Below are 13,887 nucleotides of genomic sequence, written 5' to 3'. Positions count from 1 at the left end.
ACCTGTGTAATTTTTATAAGGTCAGGAAAAATCCAGACCTTCTGACCATAGAAGGTACTTGTTCTATTCCGGAAAAAGGACTTCATGATATTATCTTTATCCATTGAAAAGGCTAGTTGAACCAACAGTGTTCCCCTTATATTTACATCTAACTCATCTTGAGATTTCTGAAGTAATTCTGATATGTCTATGGATCTACTAGCATTCTCCAATGCTTTATTAGTTGCCAAGCTCCTGGTTTCTATCATAATACCCATATCTTAAGGCTGTGACACACTTGCTTGGTATCTAGGAGACATAGTTCTACTGAGTAATTGTTGGAACTGTTGATCTCTTTTGTAATGCTAGAGATGTCTTCATAGATTCTAGTATTTAATGATGAGACACTTTATTTCTGTGCTTTAAGTAATATTGATCTCCTCTTTTGGCCTCGCTAATCATTCTCTTTCTTCATCTCTTCTCTGCCTCTGACAGCACTACAACCATGCCTATTGCTCCTCCAGGTCCCTGATCAAGTATGCACTGGGGTTGTTGGCTTCACTCTATAGACCACACTGGAGACTTCCTATCCCTAGCACCAGTAAATATCAGCTGTGCATGTTCATTGTGTGCTGCGTGCTATGTAACATTTGAGTCCATCTGTATCTTCCCTGGCCACAGAAAATACAGTATCTGTTCAGATCAATGAGACAGTCAAAAAGGAGGAAGCTGAGAATGGAGACAGGACAACAGCAGATGCAGCATCCTGGAGAACTTGTGTAGTGTCCCAATATTTCAGCTAAAAGTTCCTTGGAAGTTGTGTGGTATGTAAGTGTTGTTATGACCTTGCTGATCAGATTTTAGATGTCAAGTGTTTATCAGTGCCCATCTGTGACAGTATTTTGTTCTCTTTTTCAAGTGCTTCTCTGTTAAAAAGTACCCCATAGTTGGCTGGGGCTTAGGACTAAGCTGAGACAGCATTCACCTCTACTGGGTGCGGGTGGGGGGGGGGGAGGGGGGAAGAGGAGGAGGGACTCCCAGCGATTGCCAATGGTGACAACTAGTAGCTGCACCTAGGATCAATATTTACAGGATTGTGTTGGAAACCCTGGTGCATAGACCCCAGTCAAGGTGGAAAGAGGATATACAAATGGGAAACTCCCAATGTAACCCCACACTGGGGCACATAAAATAAAAGATCTGATGCTGGTTTTTTCTGGTCCTGGCATGAGCTAGTGGGTTCAAAAATAATACATGGGTCAGGTAGAAAATGGTCTGGACCTGGCACAGATGCTAAGGGCAATATTTTCTCATTCTGGACAGGGAAAACACGAAAATCCTCTTTTTCCCCTCTGTGACCATCTGACTGCACCCCTGCACAAACTCTTCATCTGTCTTTCTTACTCATATTGGCAAACCCAAAACCTTGAACTCACAACCCTGGGATTTAGCCAAAAGACCCTCACTCAGTGGGATGTATTTCAAAATTACAAAACTTTTATTCTTCTGGAGTACAAGCAGTCATTTAACATTGAAAATCAGCAAAAAGGATAAGTCAGAGGATTCACAGCAACAACAAAATAAATACACTTTACACTTCCTCTGCCTCTAGCAGAGCATTTAGATCTTAATCTCATACTCTATACAACCCTAGTATATTAAGTCATTCTTCTTCTATAATCTCATTGGTACTCACATCCCTTCATAAGAATAAGAGGAACATAAGAAGTGCCATATTGCATCAGACCTAGATCAATTCAGCCCAGCATCTTGCCTCCAAGTCTGGGTCAGATGTACCTGGCAGATCCCCAGTAGTTAAACTATTTCTTGTATCTCACTCCCAGAGATAAGCACTGACTTTCCCAAGTCTGTTTATGGATTTTTCCTTCAGGAATATATCCAATCCTCTTTTTAACCCCACTATGTTAGTTGCCTTGACCACATCCTCCAGCAACAGCTTCAATAGATTGATTGTTTCTAGTTTCATGGAGTGTCTTCTAGTCTTAGTGGTATTTGAAAAGGTAAATAATTGTTCCCTATTTATCTTTTCTACACAACTCATGATTTTATAAATCTCAATCATATAGAAACATAGAAATGACGTCTCCTCTTTGTTGTTTCTTCTTCATTCTAAAGAGCCCTAATCTGTCTTTCTCCATAAGGTACCTTTTCAATCCTCTTTAGCATTTGTGTTGCACTTTTCTGTACGTTTTCCATGTCTGCTTTGTCTTTTTTGAGATGGGGTGACCATAACTGCACACAATATTGAAGATGTGGTCGCACCATGGATCTATACAAAGGCATTATGATATTCTCAGTTTTATTCTCCAGTCCTTTACAAATAATTCCTAACTGTAAGGAAGGTGGACCCTTAGTGCTGCGGTATGGTTGGCACAGCCTTGAGAGTGAAACTCCAAGGCCCACACTGACAGCTAGCAAACGTACCCTGGGATGGGACTGGTCAGGAGTTTCACCTTTACCAACCCCTTTCCCCGCAGGTTCAGCCTAGGGACTCTGGGGTCCAACAGGATTTTGGCGATGGTCCCACAACGTAAGGAGTGTTATGATTCTGCTTCTGGGAACAAGCCCACAAGCAGTCTCTCACCTTCCTTCATTGCCGCTGCCATCCAGCTTCACGGCCTGGAAGCCGCAGCCATACTCCTCCTCTTCATGGCCAGGAGGCCACCGCCGCTGTTGAGGCCTGGAACCATCACTGCTGCGCTCTCCCTTGCAGCCAGGAGGCTGCCGATGTTCTTTCTTCATTGCGGCAAGAACCGCCGACGTCTTTCTTCTATCCCACGGCCAGGAGGCCGCAGACGCCATCCTCTTCGCGGCCTGGAGGCCGCCGCCGACCAAGCCAAAGCCTTCCTCTTCAGTGGCCTGGAGGCCACCCCAAAGCTATTCTTCACGCAGCCAGGAGGCCGCCGTCATCCTCGTTCTCTTTCGCGGCCAGGAGGCCAATCCGGAGCTCCTCTTCATGCGGCCTGGAAGCCGCCATCATCTTCTTGCTTCGCGGCAGAGAGCCGCCATCGTCAGGGCCTGCTCCTTCTCTGCAGGATGCCGCTGTCCAAGGTCCTGCCTTCTTCCTTAGGTGCGAGGCCGCACCTCTTCAGGCTATTTAAAGGGCCAGTTCTTCTGGCTTCTCCTTGTGATGTCATCGAGGCATTTCCTCTTCAGCCCTACAAAAAGGCTCAGCCTTCAATCAGTCGTCACCTTCGCAAGGAGTTGGTCATGGAGTCGAACCTCTCCTGGATCTTCAGTTCCAGCTCTTCATTCCAGGAGTCCTCTGTAATCCTTCTTCTCTTCTTCAAGGCACTCTGTTCCTTGTTGGTCCTCCTTGTCGTCATCCATGGTTCCTGAATCTCCGTTGTCTTCTTCGTTCCATGTTCTGGTCTCTCAACAGATCCCATCTTCTTATCTCCAGATGTCCAGACGTCTCCCTATCTCTGGATGTCCTGACGTCCCCTTGTCTTCGGATGTCCAGATGTCTCAGTCTTCTGATGTCTTCGTCCGTCATGTTCCAGATATCCCTGGGGTCCTCCTCTCTAGATGTCCCTGATGTCCCAAGGTACCGGTGTCCTTGGGACATCAGGGACATCCAGCCCTAATGTTCCGAAACCTAATCCTGAAGTACCGTCAGTCCTCAAGCTCCGGGTTCAGCTTCACCTCACCCCGGTCCTTGTCTTATGCTGACCTTCCTGGGAGTAAATCCGTATCTATTCGGTGTCTGAGTTTGGTGGCTGGAGCCTTCTTCCGGTTGGATCTGTCTTTGAGCACCACCCAGATTCCTTCCTTGTTCTGAACCTCAGTCCTGTGCTTGTTCTGCTCTCCGCATGGTCCATGACCAGCATCTTCAGGTTGTGTAGGGCGCGCCATGGAACAGGGTGGTCCATGACCAGCCCACGTCGGCTGTGTAGGGCGCCCTGAGGGACAGCGCCTGTCTAACTCTCCGAGTACCCTGATTCCTCATCCTTGTCTGAGTCTTCCCAAGTTCCAAGTCCTCATCAGAGTTTCCAGATCCTCGCCTGACTCTCTAAAATCCACCTCTGATCTTCAGTCTACGTCTGAGCATCTTACGTCTGAGTTCCAAGCCACCTCATGTCTTCGTCTCGTCTGAGTTCCAAGTTACCTTTGTCCTCGTCTCATATGAGTTCCAAGTTCTGAGTTCCAAGTTCCTCATGTCCTTGTTTTCCCTGAGTTCCAAGTTTCCTCATGTCTTCATCTTGTCTGTGCTCCATTACCTCTTGTCCTCGTCTCGTCTGAGTCTCCAAGTACCAAGTGTCCTTGTCTCATCTGAGTCTTCAAGTACCAAGCGTTCTCGTCTTGCCTGAGTCTTCAAGTGTCCTCGTCTCGTCTGAGCTCCCAAGTACCAAGTGTCCTCATCTCGTCTGAGTCTTCAAGTGTCCTCGTCTCGTCTGAGTCCTAAGCCCCACATGTCTTCATTTCATCTGAGCCTCCAAGCTTCCTTGTCTTGTTCAAGTCTTCAAGCCTAGTCCAAGTCTGAGGTCCCGTCTTGTTCCTAGTTCCAGTACCATCACCTGTCCTCGACCTCTGTCCATCCTGCTGCATCTGCTGCTCCCTAGTGGCAGGTCTGAAAGGGCTATTGAGTGACTGGAGAGCTACTCCAGAGGCCAGCATTGCGTTGCTGGGTCTCTACCAGTGCATGCAGATTCAGCGGAGGTTAGGGCGGTGGTAAGTCTGATCCTCTCATGCTTGGATACATCGTGCCTGCCGCAGCACTTCCACGGAGCTCCTCTCCGCTGTCGGGTCATGGTCCAAGGGCACACATCTCCCCGGAATCGGGAGTGCTCCCTAGCTCTCCCTCCCACAAATTCCAACAAGGAGAGATAGAGAGTCCTGGGCCAGGCTGGCTCTGGGCAGGCAGCAATCAGATTGATACACCAAAGACAGGCCAAGGGTCATGGCAGGCAACAACCAACAAGATCTGTGTCCAGGCAAAAGGTCAGTGACAGGCAGCAAACAAAGAGTAGCCATGGTCCAGACTAGGGTCAGATCTTGAAGTTGATCTGAGGTAAGGCAGGAATGAGGCAAGGGAGATTGGCTAGACGAGATGAGGCAAGTTAGGACTGAAGAAACAAGCCGAGGTAGGCTGGACAAGATGAGGCAAGGGAGGACTGAGGAGGCAAAGCGAAGCAGGCAGGAGAGACTAGGCAAGGCAGGGCTGGACGAGATGAGGTAAGGCAGGGCAGGCTGGATGAAATGAGGCAAGAATGAACAGGATCACAAGCAGCATGTACTGCACTAGGCAAGGGGACCTATTACTGAGGCGCCGGATGGGAGCATTGCTGGTTTTAAAATCCCCAGCCGATGCTGACATCATCTCCCAGCATCTTCAGCCTTTCCCTGTTACATGACCTTTAAGTACTGGCATGCGCCGCATGCACATGCCTAAGAGAACTGGCAGGGAAAGCATGGCGGTGGCGTCCTTGCTGTGACAATGGCATCATCGCTGGAGACTCCCTGCTGTTGCTGACCAAATATAACAGTACCCCCCAAGCCCCTCCCCGGGCTTCTTGGCTTAGGTTTCTCGGGAAATTGCTAGTAGAAATCTCTTACCATCTGGGGGGGCCTGAGGATTACATGCAGGCTCTTAGGAGTTCTCTTCTGGTCTGATGTTTTTCCAGGAGATCAAATATTTGACTTGGTTCCACCGTCTCCAAGAGTATAATATCGCTTGCATTTCAAATTCTGTGTTTCCCTTGGATACTGTTTCCATGGGTTTTGGAGTTGTTGTGATGGCCAAGAGAGAATTAGGGGTTTTAGCAGCAAGACATGGAACACCTTGTGTTCCATTCTTTACATAGAATCTACGGTTCTATGTAAAGCTCCGCTCTCTGTTGGGCAGTTCATTGTTTTATGTAAACCGGAGTGATTTGTAGCCCCTACAAGAACTTCGGTATATAAAAATTAAAAATAAATAAATAAATAAATAAATAAATTGTGTATTTTCAGTGAAGGTGGTAACTTTACCTGATATATTATAGCTCCAAACTGTTGCAGAATGGGAAATGGCCCAGTGAACCTAGGTGCAAATCTGGTTGAGGGTATTTTAAGTCATAGGTTTTGAGTGCATAACCACACTGGATCACCTGGTTTAAACTGAGGGACTTATTGTCATTTCTTATCTGCCTGTTTTTTTAAGTGGCTGGCTGCCTGGGCGAGCAAGTGGTTGATCCTTTGCCAGAGATTCTTGCTATCCTAACTTATGGTATTGGCTGCTGGACAGGGTACAGAGAGCGGGACGGGGAAAGGTACCCAGGGGTGCTTACTGTAGACAATCTGGAAAGGTGATGAACCCATGAAACTGTCAATGTGATTTTTATGGCAGAACTCTGCCCATGGGAGAAGAGTAGATCAGTCGTCCTGCTGTTCATTGACATATAATCTTAGGAAGTTCTTGAGAACTTGACTGATCCTTTCTGTTTGCCCATTCCCTTGTGGGTGGTAAACTGATATAAAGTCCAGAGTGATTTAGAATTTTTTGCAGAGACCCCTCCAGAACCAGGCCATGAAGCCCGGGGAGGGGCTTGGGGGATACTTAAAAGGAAAGACAAACAAAACAGTGTCATATTCCATTACCACACCAAAATCACAACATAACCAAATGTAGAGTTTAAGTGATTATACTGGATCAAGGTAAAGGACACATTCTTATTGGTATAAACCAAGGTAAAGGGTACATTCTTAGTGGCATTAGACTAGAATTTAGGGTCTTAGCCACACCCAGATTGTCAAAATTGAAGCTCGACAGAGCTGAAATCTCAAAGGAGCAGGAGAAAAATGCCAGGCCAAAAAAAAAAAAAGAGCTTCATGGTATGCCATACAGGGGCACATAACATAATAATGAAGCATTTTTTCATCCTGCTGCTATTTTTCCAATGCTACTATGCCCTGGTGATCTGTCAAGCCACACTAGCTTTAAAAAAAAGGAGTGCTGCTGCCTCAATTTCATAGAATAGTGTGTTTGACAATCTAATAGGGAGCTTTACTAAGCCACATTAGTTTATCAAAGGAGGAGCCAAATATGGTGGGAGATGTCCCTGACAAACAATCACGGCTGTACTATGGCATTATTTTTCATTGTGGTACAAATGCGTGACAAAAAGAATCGTGCTGTAATACAAGGCCTTCCCGTGCAATGCTGGCCTACCTCGGCCGGGGCCACCAGTGTTTAAAGGACCTGAAGCCCAAAAATTTGCACCCCCCCCAAAGGCCACAAATGACATCAGGTGTCAATGGCAACCTGCCCATCCCCCCCATGTCACCTTTCGAGGTGGCACTGGTCCCCGAATTAAAAAAAAGAATGAGGCCAACAGCGTGGTAACGGCCTACTCCCTTCACCACCCCCTTCCCTTAAATCACAAAAATCCCCTTTAGTCATATAATTCCCCACCCCACCCCCATGGCCCATTCAAATAAAGTAAAATCCCTGGAATCTAGTGGTCCCTACACACCAAGCGAAAAAATATTAGCCTGGTGGGCTTGGGGAGGCAGCTGGATCCCCATCCTCACCTCTTGAATCCCCCTGTACCTCAAAAAGAAGTCATTGGGGATTCATTGGGGGCCTGAAGCCCCTCTAGCTCAGGGCTTGTCCATGCCATTTTTCATAAATCATGTGACAGGATTAAGGTCCGGGAATTGGATCCTATCTATCTATATACTGTACATTGCACTTAGGTCTGGGAAAGTGGCATCTGTCTATTGGGTCTTGCATTGTGCCTTCAGCCCCAGTCACACACAAACTCACTCTTTGCAAAACACTATGGGGAAGGCTTTAAAAGAAGTGCGTGTGGCCTACATCTGCGCGCGCTACCCGGCGTGCGCACATGTATACCCGATTTTATAAATGCGCATGCATGTTAAAAAATCCGGGGTCAGCGCGCGCAAGGGGTTGCACAATTGTTCACCTTGTGCGCGCCGAGTCGCGCTGCCTTCCCCCGTTCCCTTCCCCCTAACCTAGCCTTCCCACCCCTTCCCCTATCCTTTCCCCCCCCCCACAGCCCTACTCTAACCCCTCCCCCGACTCTTGTCTTACCTTTTGCGCCCGTCTCTGGGCAGGCGCAAGTTGCACATGCCGGAGCTTGCTGGCACGCGATCCTCTGACCCAGCGGCAATGGCTGCTGTGTCAGAGGCCTCTGGCCCCGCCCCACCCCTGGACTGCCCCTTTAGTAAAGCCCCAGGGCTTTATGCGCATCGCCAGGCCTTTCTAAAATAGGCCCGGCGCGCGTAACCTTTTTAAAATCCAGCCCTATGGTTCTGGACAGTGCGGGTCCACGAGAGCAGGGACCCTGGTGATCCCGGAAACCATAGCTCCATAGTCCAATGGACGCAGGGGGCTTGGTGGCCGGCAAGGATGCAGTTGACACTAGTGTCAGGCTGAGAAAGAGCACTGGGCATGGGGGCTGTGGGGAAAACCTCCTTCAGTGAATTTCATCAGGTGTCAACTAGTATCAAAGTATTCTCTATAATAAGAGCAATGGGTGCCTACACAAGAAAACAATTTCCATCTATCTAATGTTATCTCAGTCTGAGCTCTGTTACAACATAGCTAATACTGACCAGTTCTGAATGTTGTCACTTTTTAGATCCTTTACTATTATTCTTCCAAAGCAAACTGGACTCTTTCTAAAACTACATTTTAGCATTACTTGTAAAGGAGCTTTACTTCCTTATTTGTTTAAACACACTTTATTTAAGGAATGCCAAGACACATTACACTGAAATGAGATACCAAATAGATGCAACACAAGCCATAGCTACACATTTATAAGGTGTACTTCAGTAAAAATAAGAATATTAAACAAGCTGGTACCAAGTTTTTTTTGGCTGTATGAGATAGCTAATAAGGATTCCAGATCAAACTGAGCTCACCTAGTATTAACATTTTTTTTACATTTTGGTTTTTTGTACTAGGTTCTCCAGTTTGCAGTGGTAAGCCATTGAATGCTTAGCAGTCTGGCTTGGCTGATAGACTAATTTAGCATAATCTTTTGATCAGTAATGTAAATTTATCAGTCCCAGAGGTTCTGGAATAGACAAACTATAAATCACAAAGATGATAGATTAGCCCATAAAATGCCTCTTTTTGTGTTCCTTAAATAAGTCATACACGTCTAGAATTAATAAGTGTGTTTAAAAACCTTTATGTACTCACATCAATCATACTAATAGCCACAAATGGGCTTTGTTAAATCTTTTCAGACTGTAATCTGCAGTAATATAGAGAGTCTTTGGAAAAGCATATATAGCTGGCAGGAAGTGCAAAGCAGTACTTCATACTGTGCCAACCTCTTCTGCCACCCAGCACCATTCTCACAGTTTGAACTGAACTGAATGGTGTCCCTAGACAAAACTGGTCCCAGGCAGCAACAGAAACTGACTCAGTAACAAACATCACTCTTCTCCCTGCCAGCCATGTGGTTGGGGGAGATCAGGATTTCTGCTCGAACATGGTAGGCCGCTATGGCACAGTACAGTGGCTGACAAGGTACTCAGTCCTGAAGAGGAAAGGCAGAACAAGTATTAAAGGAGATCTTGCAACTCACATGTGAATAGGTCCAGGGAACTTTGTTTATACTAGGAAGAAAACCTGAACTACAGGTCCAGGTAGGGTGGATTATAAATGATTTTAAATAAATACAATATAGCTATAAGCCCTCCTGGTTGTGGGCTTCCTGGCAAATTCCTTGGGTAAGGAAAGTGATGCAATCAGTGAGCGCTCAACATCCAGGCTATCAAGTTGGAGGTTCAGATGATACAGGTAACTCTCTTCTTGTATCAACAATGATGGGGTGGCCCCTAGAGAAATCAGGAGAGATGATAGATAGTTGAACGAGTAGGTATAAGAACCAGACATGTCTGGGCCATGCTGGTGCAATAAGTATCAGTGGGCCTGGTCCTTGAGCACTTTTTGCAGTGTACTGGCTATCAGTGGGATCGGTGTAAAAGTGTACATGAGATCTTCATTCCAGGTGAGCAGAAAATTATCCTGAGTGGACCTGTATTTGCTTGGAAGAATGGAACAAAATCTTTTGACCTTTCTAGTTTCTGACATGCGAAGATGTCAATGAAGGGATGTCCCTTAAGGTCGAACAGTCTGTCAGCTATTGACTGATGTAGGGACCTTCATGAGGTCAAAACACCCTTCTGGGGCAATTTGCCAATATATTGGAAATCCCTGGAAGGTAGGTTGCTTGCAGAATAGCTTAATGGCCGCGCGTCCAATCCCATATCCTTATCACTTCTTGGCAGACAGTTCATGACACTGTGTATCCTTGTTTGTTGTTATATAACATGGCTACTTGGCTATCAATTGCTTGAGAATTTTCTTCCCCTTGAGGAGATGTGAAAAAGTACTCAAGGTGAGTCTGATTACCTGAAGTTCCAGTAGGTTGATTTGGAACTATTGTTCCACTGGTGACCAAGTTCTTTGAGCTAGGAAAGTACCCACATGTGCTTCCCATTCTTTGGTAGACATGTCTGTTGCTAATGTTACCTGATGGAGACAAGACAGAGGGAGGGGCCCCTTCTCATAAAATGTCTGGGTCTAATCACCAATGGAGCTCTCGTTTCATTTTCTGCAAGACATTCACCAGTGTTGTCAAAGGTTGGGTCATCTTATCGCATTGGGAGCTGAACCACCAGGGACATTTTGGCAAGTCTTGGGGGGATCAGGAGGGTGGGGGTTTTATTCGTTAATGATACATTGCATTCGTGGGGATTCGCCATACATTTCGGGAACCCACGAATGCAACAAATAGGGACCTATACGTTGCGGATTGCGCATTCGTTCAAAACGAATGCACATCCCTAGTAGCAATCTCAGACTGTTGCCATGACCGAGTCTGCTCGTCGGACCCTTCTATCAGTCACTCATCCAGTTCCTCCATGAGCTGCTAGCAATCTTTGTCTAGCCAGTCTAGGCATAAACTCTTTTGCTTGGCCTGGACTATTCGGAGTGGGTTCCCTTGCTCGATTACTCTGGTTGGCCTTTTCAGCTGCCAAACCTCGAGCCTCAGGTTCTCCCTCTGACCTGGCTCTTGGGACTGGGGAAATCCCAGTACACAGAAATACATGCTGTTTTCCTTCCAGCCCTCTGGCTGCTTTTGCTTCACCAGTTGCTGCAGTACCCTGACTGCTTCACTCCAGGTTTTCCTATGGCTGCACACGTTCTCTGCAGAGTGGCTTGCTCCCTGGAAGAGGGCCCCGCCCTGCTTCCATTCACCTCACTCACAACCCATTCAGGCAGCTTTTCCAGGGCCACACCCTGTTCAGCACAGCCCTGCTGCACCGGTGTTTCTTCCTCTATTCTTTTTTTTTTGCAAGGCAAGAAAAAAAAAAGCCTACATAACCAGCAATAACTAAATAACTTTTAAATTCCCTATCTACCTCCAGCTGGGCTTCTCCACTTAGCTGATACAAACCTACCAGGCCCACTGGTTTCCTCTCTACATGAAACTTACTTTTTTTTTTTCTTCAGTGCAGCTTCTGAGCCTTGCGCTCTGCACTTTGTTTTAGAGCCCCAGCCTCCCCCCCCTCTGAGTTCTGTACTACGTTTAGAACCACAGGTCCTCTTTACAACGCTCTGTCCTCCCAATAGACACTTTCTAGGAGGCTGGGTTTAAATAAGTAAATAGAGGAACCCTAGGGGCACTGCCTCACATTGCCATATTGGTTCCACCAAGCCCAGTAACCTATTTCCAACAGTGGCCAGTCCAGGCAAGTACCGAAACATTAAATACATTTCATGCTACTAATGCCAGTAATAGGCAGCAGCTATTCCCTAACAGGTAGATTTTTAAAGTGTTGCTCGTGCAAAAACAGCTCCATACACGCGTTTGTGGGCCATGCGCAAACAACACAAATTTTAAGAAGCCGGGAAGTACGTACGTCAATAATAAGGAGGCAGAGAATGGGTGGTGCCAAGACATTTGCACGTAACCAACTGAATTTTGCAAGGCTGACCAAGACAACACATGCCACGTTATGCAGGTAACTTTACTTCTAGTCCTATGAGGCACAAGTCTGGAAATTTTGGGCTAGAAGAAACCTGAACATGGGGGGAGGGGATGTGGAGAGAGAGAGAGACTCTTTTAAAAAGCCAATCTGACACTCTCTATATATCCCACTGTAAGAAGGGCACTTTCAACTCAGGGTGTTGTTTTTTTTTTTTGGGGGGGGGGGTAGTGTTACATTGGTCTGCCTTGGGAACAAGATTGGCCCTTTAAATGAGGTGCTCTCACTGTCTCTCTCCCCAGCACATATGCACGATATTTTAAATGATACGCATGTACTTGGACGCATGATATTTATTTATTTAGATTTTGATTTATACTCCGCTTTTCACACTTTTTCTCAGCGCTTCAAAGTGGATTACATTCAGGTACTGTAGGCATTTCCCTATCCCTAATAGGCGCGTTTATGGGCGCATGCACGCACCTTTTAAAATTTATTTGTAAGTCTACTTAACTAATAGCAGTTTATGGACTTCTCCTCCAGGAATTTGTCCAAACCTTTTTTAAACCCAGCTCAGCTAACTGCGTTACCATATCCTCTGGCAATAAATTGCAGAGCTTAATTGATGTTGAGTGAAAAATACTTTTCTGATTTGTTTTAAATGTGCTACTTGTTAACTTCATGGAGTGCCCCCTAGTCCTACTATAATCTGAAAGAGTAAAAAACTAATTCGCATTTACCCGTTCTAGTCCTCTCATGATTTTGTAGACCTCCATCATATCCCTCGCCTCACCCATCTCTTCTCCAAGCTAAACAGCTATAACCGCTTTAGTCATTCCTCAGAGGGGAGTTATTCCATCCCCTTAATCTTTTGGTCACCCTTCTCTATATCTTCTCCAGTGCATCTATAACCTTTTTGAGATGCAGTGACCAGAATTGAACACAGTACTCAAGATGCAGTCTCACCATGGAGTGATACAGAGACATTATGACATTCTCTGTATTATTCACCATTCCTTTCCTAATAATTCCTAACATTCTGTTTACTTTTTTGACCACTGCAGCACACTGAGCCAACGATTTCAATTTACTGTTCACTATGACACCTAGATCTTTTTCCCGGTTGGTAACTTCTAACATGAAACCTAACATCATGTAACTACAGCATGGATTATTTTTCCCTCTATGCATCATGTTGCACTTGCCCACATTAAATTTCATTTGCTATTTGGATACTGAATCTTCCAGTCTCGCAAGGTCCTCCTACAATTTATCACAATCCGCTTGTGATTTAACTACTCTGAATAACTTTCTGTCATTTGCGAATTTAATCACCTCACTCATTGTTCCCCTTTTCAAATCAATTTTATAAATATATTAAAAAGCATCGGTCCAGGTAAAGATTCCTGAAGCACTCCACTGTTTTCCTTTTTCGGCTAAGAAAACTGACCACTTAATCCTACTCTCTGTTTCCTGTCTTTTAACCAGTTTGCAAGGACATCGCCTCCTATCCCATGACTTTTTAATTATCTTAGAAGCCTCTCATGAGGGACTTTGTCAAATGCCTTCTGAAAATCCAAATACACTACATCTACTGTTCACCTTTATCTATATGTTTATTAATCTCTTCAAAAAAATGTAGCAGATTTTTGAGGCAAGACTTCCCTTGGGTAAATCCATGCTGGCTGTATCCCATTAAAGCATGTTAATCTGTAAGTTGTGAGATTTTGTTCTTTAAAATAGTTTCCACGATATTTTCCTGGCACTGAAGTCAGACTCACTGTTGCGCTGGAGGTGGACCCTTGGCCTGGTGCAGGATTGGTTCGGTCCTCTGGTCGGACCCGGAGAGCGCCTGCCACCAGGAGGCGGAGCACAGGAGGAGGCAGAGGCTAGCTGGAGCTTCACCAATAACAGTCCGGGGTTTCCACAGGT

This window comes from Rhinatrema bivittatum, chromosome 2 (genome assembly GCF_901001135.1).
Source record: "Rhinatrema bivittatum chromosome 2, aRhiBiv1.1, whole genome shotgun sequence".
Lineage (NCBI taxonomy): Eukaryota > Metazoa > Chordata > Amphibia > Gymnophiona > Rhinatrematidae > Rhinatrema > Rhinatrema bivittatum.
The sequence above is the reverse complement of the archived record's forward strand: the minus strand, read 5'-3'. Positions refer to the sequence as shown.